At 40.8% G+C, this 9,481-nt stretch overlaps 1 protein-coding gene across 1 annotated transcript in view; it reads right to left on the reverse strand.

Moving 5' to 3' along the window:
- Positions 1-9,208, reverse strand: part of INPP4B (inositol polyphosphate-4-phosphatase type II B) — a 213,434-nt gene extending 204,226 nt beyond the window's left edge. Inside the window, 1 exon segment of the mRNA XM_035899207.1 lies at positions 9,128-9,208. The gene's annotated coding sequence lies outside the window, so the exon portion shown is untranslated.
- Positions 9,209-9,481: the final 273 nt, after the last annotated feature.

A 9,481-nucleotide genomic window follows, 5' to 3' on the forward strand; every position in this document is an offset into this window, starting at 1 on the left:
AAAAATTACAGGCATGCAAAACACCTGTTTATACCATTCAGCCTTTAAAAGCACAGAAAATTTTAATAAAAGCAGTTTGGATATCCAAGATACCTTAGCTAAGAAAGACTGTCAGGCAAAAAAGCCAGCACTTAACAACCAAAATACAAATATATCAAGGTGTTCTTTTCTTTTTGCTATTTATTTTTAAATTTAAATAGGAACAGTGATCTTGTCTTGAAATATCCTACCATTAGCTAGATAAAAAACATCTGCTTTGGGAGGAAATCAATGTTTTGCAATTGAAATCATGCTATTTATGTTTACCTCTTAGCTGTGGAAATCCGACTGCCGAGCACAAAAGGCATACTGAATCACCCTTAATATGCATGGAACCAGAAACAGATAGTGAAATGCAGTAGGAGTGGGCATAATTCACTGTATTCTGATCTAACAGGTGCCAGTTTTGAGATTTGGAAAGTCATTCTAAACTATCACTTCAAAATGCTACAGTCTGCTATATTTAGATCTTTGGAGTACTCTGACAGCTAAGTTAAATTCTGAAAAGCATATGAAAATACCTGAAAAATATTCATCACTGCAAACATAGAAAGTTTTATTCTGCAGATCCAACAGGTGGTAAGCTATATATTTCCCATACTGTTTCAATGCACGTAATGTTTACGTACAAGTTCACATACTAGAAGAAACATAATGTCCAAAATACACATTGGCAAAAACGTCTGTTGCAATAAAGGAGCACACAAGTTTGTTTATATACTAAAGATAATCATCTCTCTCCTCTTCTCGCCTAGATTGTTATGTTGCCTATTATTTTAAATCAGCTGCATACAGTAAACCCTAACAAGCTGAGACACTTAATTCTGAGTTTCAGTAGGGAGGCAAAACGTAGCTGAAATGAGTCTTTCTGAAAACAAAACTAACAGACCCACAAATGTAATGAAGGCCTCAAATGAGTGGTGGACATACCAGCAGAATCATATTTGTATTGAAACATCCTAAATGCAGGACAAAAGCACTTTATACTTTACAATTAAGGAAATACAAGTACACAAGCATTGTTTGTTTTGCTGTTATTGCTGACATGAGGTATCATGAGTTAGTTTTGGAAAAAAATCCTGACCTTTTGAGAACATTTATTACTGACTTCAACAGAACCAGTTCTTTACCTGGTATGCACTCCTAGTTTTACTGTTATGATATACTTTTTGAATAAGAGGACACGTAAGATTTAAGAACATATCTACTTGGGAATCTGCAACAGCAGAACAGTAATTTTCATCTTAGTGCTGGACATCCCCAGTTGGGTTTCAAGTTCAGTGGCCATAAACCCAGGGAAGACATTCACACAGTTAAACACAATGGTTTTCTTAGCAAAACAAACATTCAACTTACTAGCCCTAAATTCAACGCAAAATGGTATATAGTTCTATATTTATGTCTTTTACTTCTTGAACCAAAGGCCTACATAGCTACAAGAACCAACACAGGACCTTTCGATAGCTTGCATAAACTCAAAAAACAAAAAGAAAGGGAAAGATTCTGAGATCAGACGCTGGGATATTGATGTAACTTACAGTCACCTGGTAGTGTTTGTCCTGACCATAGATTCGTCTGTATCTAATGGAAACAACTATCTATCTAAATCAACATTCTACAAAGCTTTGTCCCCAGCTTTTCCCAACACATCTCATTTGTTTCCTGGAACCTAGCAGAATGCTTAAAAGCAAGAGTACGGCTACTATACTACTTACATTCCTACAAGAGCAAACCTAAAAGTGTATAAAGCCAGGCATATTCTTCATATTTGCTATTAAACACTAGTCTGCAACTGCAGTAAATAACCAGCTATCAAAATGCTTCTTCTCATTTCTCTACACTGTTAGTTCAGTTTTGAACAGTCCAGTTGAAAAAAAAAAATTAATGGTCACAGCTACTAGCCTCAGGAGGGGAAAAAAGAAAAATTGAAAAGAAAATTTAAAAAGGCCAAATATTACTAATTTTAATGCACAAAGTGGTCTCTAAATGTTAGCACTGACACTTGGACAATGCAACTGGCACTTGGCTAATGCTGCAAAAGCAAGCTAACACCGAGGCATCACTGGTGAAATCTGTGGGGACAGATTCTGTAGCAGAGCATTCTGTGTTTCCTTTACAGCAGGTGGACGTAGCACTTGGGACTATACAAACTCACATCCACTTGGCCAGCAGCGCTGCTACAAACACATTTTGAAGGAAAGTTTTGTAGTCTAGGAACTGCCCAACTCCCACAGTGTATAACTGTGTTCAAACCCTTGGCTTCCCATCCCTTGACACACAAAGCGGGCAGAAATTTTTTTACAATGAGGGTGGTGAAACACTGGAACAGGTTACCCAGAGAGGTAGCGGAGGCCCCATCCCTAGAAAAAGTCAAGGCGAGGTTGGATGGAGCTCTGAGCAATCTGATCTAGTGGAAGGCATGCCTGCTCATTGCAGGGGGGTCGGACGAGATGGCCTCTAAAGGTCCCTTCCAACCCAAATCATTCTATGATTCTATTAGAGACATCACTTACAGTGACATTAGGGAAAGGTAACGTGGTCCAGTGGCTATAGTGCTTCAGGGACCTTCTCAAGTGGAGATAGCTCACTAGCAGATGCTTAGTGGCCATTCCAGCAAGCAGCTTGCCCACCTTACTTCTTTTACTTATTTCAGTATGAGACACGCAATTGGAGACAAAAGCTGGGGAAGCAGGTAGTGGAAAGCAAACATGCCTGTTCATAGAGCCTTTTCTGATCAGGACTCTGATCGTCAACAACTCTTTTACTGAAGCGTGATCTCAACAAGACTTTCTCCCACGGAAGCCAGCATGGAAAGTTATGGTCCCATAGGACTTCTGCAGCTCAAATAAAGAATTCAACCCCCCTGCTCAAACAGGACTGCTGTCAAATCAGGAAATAGCACAAAGAGAAGCCAAGATATCCCCAGTGGCACTGGAAAGCCTTTTCTACTCTAACCCAACTATCTGAAGTCAGAAATGTATAAAAGTTCCATCATCCTCAACTAACTCTTTTTGTTCCCATTATTTTGTAATAATACTTGATTTCCCAAGTTTTTCAATTTAACAACAGTGATTGCCTCTTTTCTCTGCAAGTACTTGGATATTTTGGTTGTTTTAAAAATGAAAACAAATTTCCTGTTAAAAATATCTTAATGATGTCCCTCTTAATTTTTAAAGTGTACTTGATTGTAACTTTAATGATAATCTCTTACACAGAAACTCAGGTTTCTGTCAAGTCAGAAATAATGGAGTCACCAAAAAAAGCATAGGCACTTATTGGAGACAACCCTTGCCTTTTAAAAGGCTGCAGTTTAATGGAAAGGCTTTTAAAATATAAAATAATAAAACAAACACATTTCCAAGGGTAGGGAAAAACCACGTTGGTTTCAAAGCTTTTTCGCTTGTGACTAATTTTCTTTTTTTTCTTAAGAAGGCTTTATTGTTTTATTTTACTAATTGTGTAAAAGTGACAGGAAGACTGATACTCTATGGCTTGCTTTATTTTCATTAATGAGATTTATAAGCATAAAATCGTGTTGAACAGGGTAAAAAAGAAATTACTGGCAGGATTTAAATAAAACCACGTATAAAGCACATGGGTCAACGTCCAGGATGACAGTCTCTCCTTTTCTAGAGGATCACTACTTCTCCTCCTATGCCAATATGCAAAATAAGAGAGTTCACAAAGGTTGAAGGTTGTCTCTCTCTTTTCACACACACTAGCAAAAAGTAATTCTCAGTTGCTACCTCAGCAGGGGAAAATGGTTGAGAATATCAATGAGCCACTGCCACTCTAAAATATAAAGCACCATCACAGCTAACAACCATATGCTGTAACAAAAGTAGAATGGAATCTTTGATACGTAAATTATATCCACAGGATATTTCTAATAGAGACATCAGAGGCTTTTAATTCACAAAGCTGACTGAATTCTATATGCTGATTCATTTCATGTTCAAATTAGTAGTGATGAAATCATCCCGTGGTTACTCATGACGCTACGTTAATCTTCCTTTGGAAGTTAAATTTTCCATCAAAGATAAAGAATTTAATTAAAAATTTTATCTTCAGTGTTGTTTTTTCTTATTTTGCAATGCTGGAATAAACTTATATAAGTTACCATTATAATCTCCATTTAAGTCCCCACAGAAGCTCACAAAGAGGCTGAGGTATTTGAAATTAATATAGCGTGATACCCCAGGCTGACTATTGCAGTATAATACTTTGTTCCTTTTAATGCCTGCAGGCTTTCATGCATGCCACATTGCTTCTCCCCTTTCATTAAATAAATACCGCACCTATGCTGGAAGCAAGGCAGACCACACAAATATTTAAATACCACAATGGTATCTCAAGATCACTGAAGAGAAATACTGCAGCATTCGCTGAAAGTACTAAGTACGGCCTCTGCAAAGCAGTAGAGTGTTTTTGCTGAAAGCCAGTATATCACACCACTGGCTGAACCATCAGTCCACCTTAAGAGGCAGGATTCAGAGATCTTGATTCTCTGCCTAGGTCTGCAACCTCAGCACGTGCCTCAGTTATTCCATCTCCAAACCAGGGAGCAATACTGACCTGCCTTTCCAAGCCACTACTATTGAAGAAAACACAAAGCTCCAAGTTAAGTGGCTCACATACTACAAATGGCAAAAGGGAATACTTGTTGTCTTGAGGGTGTTTCTATATGCAGGCCTTTTTTTTTTTTTGCCTGATACACTGCAATACGTTTCAGATGACTTTGACCTTGCATCAAAAGATCTTCCTCTGTTCCCTCCTTCCTCCTCATGCCTCACCAGCCCTACCTGGATGTTACCTCCCTAACTCTCTCTGAGGGACCACACACAGTAATGCAATTAATAACAGCCTTAAAGGAATCTCTTATCCTGAAAAACAGAAGAGATTTACAGATCAAGAGAAGGCGGTCCTTGAATGCTGTCTCTTACATCTGATTTCATTTCATTGTCCCTGTGTCTCTGGGGTTCATTCCCAATTTTGTGTTGTACAACATCATGTGGAGGAAAAGCAGTTTTCTTTGCTCTCACCCACACGAGGCTCTACACAACACAGCAGTCAGCTTCAGATTGGTCTTGACACAGGTTTGAACATCTAGCCGCACAGCTCCAATTGCCCTATTCCAGAGAAACAGAACAGTGACCAAAAACTACCAACATTAATACAAATGTTTGTTCCTGGTTGCCTATCTTTTTGCATCTTCTGTTCAAACACTGACACATCTGGAAGTGGACAACACACTTAAAGAAAAACACCTGACTCAAATGAACTGTGGTGTGCTGACCTTGGCCGGCTGCCAGCCACCTGCCCAGCCACTCCCTCACACCCCCTGCTCAACAGGGCTGGGGGAGAAAAGCAGCAGCAGGTCACAGGTCGAGATAGAGAGGGAAATCACTTACCAATGACCATCATGGGCAGAACAGACTCATCTTATGGGAAAAAAAAAATTTAATTTATTGCAAATTAAAAGAGGCCTGACTAGGGAGAAACAAAGACCTTTGCCCCCTCCACTCCCCCACTTTCTCGCAGGCTCAACTTCAGTCGTGACAACTCCACCTTCCCCCACACCCTGAGCGGCATGGAGGTTTGAGGGCTGGAGTGGCTATGGTCAGCCCATAACAGCTCCTCTCTGTTGTTCCTTCCTCCTCACACTTCACCCCCGGCTGCAGAACGGTCTCTCCACAGACGGCAGGGACACATCCTGCCCCACTGGGGTCTCTCTCTCACTGGGTGCCTGGAGCACCTCCTCCCCTCCATCTGCTCTCACTCTGATGCTCACAGAGCTGTTTCTCACAGTTTTTTTCCTCGCTCCTCACTGCTGGGCAGTGGTTTACCCTTCCGGAAATATGCTTTCCCCAAGGAGACACCAGCAGGGCCGAGGGGCTGAGCCGTGCCCTGCCGGGGGCCTTGGAGCTGGCTGGAACCAGCACGGGGCAGGCCCAGACGCTCCTCACAGAGGCTGCCAGGGCCCGCTGCCAGGGCCCAGGCACATAAATCCAGAAGAGTAACCACCTATAACAGGGTTTCCAAGGTCCAGCAGAGACACATCTGTTCTCCAAATAGCTACAAATATATATTTCTGTGTCTGGTGAGGCTACCATCCCTGCCTCTATCATACAAGGCGCAAGCTTAGATGGCGGGAACACCAGTGGTTATTCCTGAGGAGAATCCAAGGCCAGGCAGCTAACATTGCCTAGCTCAAACATTTCAGCGCACAGCAGCAGTTTCCGGGTTTAATATCTTTTTGGATGAAAGGGGTTGAAATGCTCTCCTTATCACACCTTCTGGGATTTCAGGAATTAATCACACTCGTGTGAACTGCCACATTCCATCAGATCCATCTCACACCAGCGTCTGATCTGTTCTGCTAACAGCAACCAGTGCATGTTACGAGGGCACACAAGCAACCAGCCACATACAGAACGATAGTTCACTTAACAAATCCCTCTGTTCCCTTTCATGGTCCGCTTAGAAACCTTTTGAGCTAGGCTGCTTTGGGAGCACTACACTTGAAGCACTGACAAGATTATCTGCTGCGACTGCCTGACCTCTTCTGTACTCCCCTTATGTTTCAGTGCCCACACCACCCTGAGGCGATGATCAGCTCCACAGCATCACTAGAAGTTGCATGTCCTTATTTTTTCCCCTCCATGTTTATTCCACTACCCTTTACTATGTTCTCTTAGATATCCCATTTAGTCTCCAATTCTTACTCTTACTCATGTCTCCTAGGATTCAGCCCACCGCTCAGAGAAAGATGGAGACAATCGGCCAAAAGCTCCCACCAACCCCCCTCTCACAGTTCCAAGTTGAGCCCTCAGCTGATTTTATTCATCTTGGAGCCTGCAAGATGAAGAAAATGTCCCTTCCCAGCCACGCTACAAGTTAAATCTCACAGATCAACTCCACCTCCTTCCTTGGAGCCTCTGCTATGTTCTGGTGCAGCTTTCCTCAATCTGTTCCACAAGGAATTTGACACTGTGAGCAGGTATGTCATCCTACCCTGCTTCTAGCTGAAGCCTGCTTCCACCTAAAGCCCCAGATACACATTTTAGAGCATTTTTTGGCTCCCAGTGGATATATTCTTGTGACAACGCAGCTAGTTTTTCATGATCGAAGCCCCCATCAACAAAGATCTCTCTTCTTAGTTCACAGGTTTTACTTTTCTTCCCTCTTTTGTCTTCTGAATTTTGTTCTCTCCTACAGTACTTGGATTATTATTTCACTTCTTTGGTATTTTATCCTCACTCTGTACACAGTATATCATCTTCATTTGTCTTCAGTTTTGTTCTAATACCTCCTAATAGTCTGGCTTTCTTTCTCTCTCCCCATCCAACAAATCAACAGCCAGGCTGTTGTCCTTGTTCTCCACAGCACAGGAACATTGCCAAGTTTGAAATCCATTTCTCCTCTACCTGTCTGTCTCTTCCTCTATCTTCTGTTGTGTTCCTTCCGTCGCATCCCAGGCATTCATCATCATTTATTGGCTCTGCATACCTGGAGTTTTCTGTACTGTTTCCTCTTTTCTCCTTTAGTATGTTTTTAGAGGCTGGTCAGAATGCCACCCTTACCTCTAACCACACTACTGACCTTCAAAAACTTTGGTTTGGGAAGTCTATATCTCATCTAGGAATTTCTGTTCCTAACTATGCAAGCCTATTTCTTTCTCCACATATATTCACAGTCTCTCCACAGGCAGCCTGAAGTGCTTACTCGGTACTCATCGTTGCCTTCTTCCCCAGCTTTTGGACTTAAAACCTGCCAGTCTCACTGCCACAGAAACTGTCCTGTTTGCAGGCTTCAAAATTAATTGAAAGAGTCCTGGCAGCAATTACAACTGTATTCTTGGCTCAGTTCAGTAGCGTTATGTTCAAGCATTGTAAAGGAAGTGCCAGAAGGGCACAGACAGGACTGTATTTATACTCAAACTGTAACATCACCACCTCATAAAGCTGATAATTCCAATCAATGAATTGGATTCAATAAGGGCATAATTAGAAAAGTCTCAACTATAGCCATTCAGCTGTTACAGTTAGGCAAAGAAATGCTTCCAAATCCAGAAAGAAGTCCTTTTTGATGCAGTGCCTCAACATCAGGCACACAATTGAAGATTTAATTCCACTACTAAAGATGCAGGATTTGAGCTATTCCCCAGAATACTACTTCGAAAAGGATAAAACCCACAATGAATACATTTTAAGTCACTGCCTTCTCAAATGTGACCAAACACTAAGAATCATTTCAGCAGGTAAGGACAACAGTTAGCATAATTAATGCAATGTTTTCCTTGAAGTGGACTGGAGATTTTGGTGAGTATAAAAATAAAGAAGGTAGGAACTTCTACTAAACATAAAGCTGGCCATCAAGCCCACAAATACAGCATAACCTTTTTTCCCCTGTAGCTAGCTTTACTAGCCTACCAAAACTGCTCTTAGACCATTACAGCTAACAGAAAACGGCAAATTGATCCAAGGACTTCAAAACTCTGCAGTGGTATCGGAAAGAATCCACGTCTCAAAAAATTCCTAACACAACGGCTATTTGAGTTGTTCCTGCAGAGAAAACTCTGTCAGCATTTTCTCCAAATAAAATCTTTTCACTAAAATAATGATTCTGATTTCTATGAAATAATTATTTTTTTCCTACTTGTTTTTAACAATTGTTTGTTTTAACAATTTTATTAATGAAGAGTTGATAGGAGGTGAGACAAACAGGAAACCCTTCATTTAGGTTGGCAATGATTAATCATTCAAGAATAAGAGGAATTAGCTATACATCAACATAAAACCCATATTGTACATAATACCTAACAAAATAGAACCTCAAACTTCTATTTATTGTCAGAGGAAGAGGATGACATAGACTTTCACTTGATTTTGGAAAAAGTAAAACAATAGCTTTTTGGATTTTCTTTTTAGGCACCGATTCAGGAGATGCATCTAACAGACAAGAGGATGTATTTTAGCGAAGTTTTTCACAAAGTTTCAATGCCTGGGTGGTTGGGTTTTTTTGTTGTCGTTTTTGTTGCCAGAAATAAAAAATTCACACTGGAAATATTGAGCTATGTCTTACTTACTGAGAACTATTGAAACATCTGTTTTACCCCTGAACTCCACAATCCAGCAGCGCTCCAGGATTACCACTTCAGAGGCTTCAGAACTCTGTGAGACATAAAGATGACAAAACATTAGGATTTGGAACCTGACTGGGAAGTCCTTCTGTTTGGCTGCTCACAGCCAACGCAACATGTAAATATAAAGACAACAAAGTGTAATAGTCATGAGGCAGATGGATGCAGGCATTCTTTAATTACTGATCTGTGCCATCCTACTTCAGCTCAGTGAGGTATGCTGGGAATAAACTGTTAGAAAAGACCATGCAGGAAACTAAGAAAAAAGGAACTCAGTAGTTAGGGTTTTTTTCATATTGT

Source organism: Egretta garzetta, unplaced genomic scaffold, assembly GCF_000687185.1.
Source record: "Egretta garzetta isolate BGI_Z169 unplaced genomic scaffold, ASM68718v1 scaffold258, whole genome shotgun sequence".
NCBI classification, from domain to species: domain Eukaryota; kingdom Metazoa; phylum Chordata; class Aves; order Pelecaniformes; family Ardeidae; genus Egretta; species Egretta garzetta.